Raw genomic sequence first — 2,765 nt, 5'->3', positions numbered from 1 at the left:
CTGCTGAGACCTTCGTGGTTTAGGTGCTCTGGATACAGCAGCGCCTGTTAATCCAGCACCTAGGGAGAAGGTGGCTTAGGTGGTGTGGCTTTACTGTTGTGAGCGAGAAGTTAAATTTTTAAGTGCTCTTCCGTCCTTCTGTGCATCTGGTGGAGTGCAGCTATTTCTAACATTTCCCGAAATACCGTAGCTTTCCATCTGACGGCTCTTGAGGTAAAAAGGCTTGAAGCGAGGTTGAGGGAACGGTGCGGGTAGACCAGTACATCTCTCCAGAATGAAAGTATGTTGCCATTGATACGTTTAAACGTTAATATGTTAAAACTCCTTTCTGTACGACAGAAGATGCAGAAAGCTACCCTTGATACTTAGAAAAGTATCAGCAGTGTTGCTTTGCTTCAGGTTTTAGTAACTCAGTAGCAGTTGGAGTTACTGTTTGAGTGCTCAAAAGTGCACTGAGTGCTTCAGAACCTGTACGTTGTGCAGTTTACCCATCTATTAAAAGTGAAGTAAGTGCGTGTGTCTCCATTAGGGAGAGGAAAGAAGACGTGAAGCTGTATGCTGGTTTCTTCAAAGTCAGCGGAGCAGGCTGGTAGTTTTGCAGAACTCATCCAAGTTGATGGTACGAAGGAGAGCTCAGGCTCTCAGAAGAAGTGTGCTCAGTTGTAGTGTTTGAGGATAGTTTGGTGCTCTGATGCTATGGCAGTTGTCTGTTGATACAGACTTCTTGCGTGAGAGCTTTTGATGTGGATCAAATAGTTAAAACCAACCAAATATATCATTTGTTATTGATCTGAGTGTGCGGAGTCCAGCTACGGTAGTGGATATTGTGTTGAAATTAAAAGCCTGGGTAACTGACAATTTCTTTTTTTAAAGATACCTTTTAAAAGTTACCTTATTTTATCTTGTGTTGTGTTCTGCCTGTGGTAGAACAATTAATGAGGTAACCCTTGAGTCCAGAAATGGCAACATAACAGGAAGCCAGAAAGTGGTGACAGCTTGCTCAATAGTTTGAAAGCTTCTGAAGCTTAAAAGGCATAGTGTATTGTTTGAAAATATCTTTAAAATAATGTCATCTCCTATAGGTTACATTCACAACATAAGAAAATGGAAACCTGGAAAAACTCTTAACTTGAGAACAGAGTAAATTGAGGTCGCCTTTTGACAACCAAATTCCTTTGAATATCTTTTGATACAAACCTGTTTAGAGCTGTCAGTCTCCCAAAGGTCCCCTTCTATGCCAGATGAGTCCTGTGTTTTAGTGTGATTCACTTTCTTAGACTTTGGTCTGAGACAAACAAAAAGCTTGTTGGTCTGACTTGGTATCCGAAATAGTGGAAAGCTTTGGTGGGGTGGGGAAAAAAAGATGTGAAATATGGTACCACAGATATCTCTGTAAGGGGTTAAAAAAAAAAAAAATCCCAGTGAACATTCTCCAGTCTTCATTGAGCATACCAAGGTGCTGCTTTTCAAACATCTGCAAGCACTTCATGGCACTTCGTCTTTTTGCACCTGTGCACAAAACTTACTTGTATTGCCTGCTTGCATTTAAGATGCTATTTTAAATACTGTAATCTCTGGAAAAATCACATGATGTATTTTCAAAGGTACAGTGCAAGTACTTTTCAATTTAAGTAAATTATGAAGGAAAACATAGCTTGGATTTAATGCAAAACACTGCTAGTTGCACCTCTGTCGCTACATGTGTGTGTCATTCAAAATGCTGCACCATCTGGTATTACTTGTAATTGCTGCTCAAGAAAAAGCTTCACCGAGAACGTGTTTTCGAGAGTTGCTGTGGCTGTATCCAGGATTGTGGAGGAGTACGAGTTTGTGCACTCTATTCAGATTAATTCTTAAAATCCCCTTGATGCCAAGTTTCCTCAGCAAGAAAAACTAATATTACAATATGGGTATTTACATGCAGCATGTGAACTAGTATCTAAGAGTCTTGGGTTTTGTTTGGCTACTCAGTGCCGAGTTAGTATAGTCATACTTTCTTGAAGAGTGAAAAAAAACCACCAAAAAACCCCCCTACCCAAACCTAAGCAATGTCAATGGGAATACTTGGGGTTTTTTCCTTTTAAAGTAGGTCATGGTGTCCTAAATAAGTCAGCAGATCTATTTCTGTAGTATTTTGTAATATTTTAGGATAACATAAAATGTTATATAGAGGCTGATCCCTTCTTTTAGTGGAGCACCTGAAGATATTGTCTCTTCTTCTCCAGTGTGGGTTCCCTCACTTCCCCTCAGCCTCCTGAGTTTGGGTTGCAGTGCTGTGGGGCTAGATTATGCTTTTGGTGACATACCTCCTCTTGGCTAACTATTGAAAAACCATAATAAAAAAAAGAATAAATTAAAGCTGGCAGAGCAGACTTCTGTGCAGACCAAAATGAAGAAAATACAAACCTCTAAATTAATCGCATCTTAAACTTTTAAATGAACACAGTAATAAAGGAAAAAAACAGCTCCTGTTTAACTTGTATACCACCCACTTAAGAAGCACAGGGGAGGGAAAAGTAGTTAATGTTACTCACCAAAACTTAAAACTCCTATACATATACAAGCTTTGGAAATCTGGTAAGAAGTGGTAATTTAGGTACTGTAAAATTGTAGTATGTAACAGAATTAGGCTCTTAAGCCTTTTGCTTTAGGAGAAAGTTCAGGTCTTCACCAAATCATTGCAAACTTCCAAGTTTTGCCAATAATATCACATTATGACTATCACAGTTTTGGGTTGGTTTTGTATCTGCCTGTTCTTACTTTTG

Source organism: Egretta garzetta, unplaced genomic scaffold (genome assembly GCF_000687185.1).
Source record: "Egretta garzetta isolate BGI_Z169 unplaced genomic scaffold, ASM68718v1 scaffold411, whole genome shotgun sequence".
Classification (NCBI taxonomy): domain Eukaryota; kingdom Metazoa; phylum Chordata; class Aves; order Pelecaniformes; family Ardeidae; genus Egretta; species Egretta garzetta.
This window is presented reverse-complemented; position numbering follows the sequence as displayed.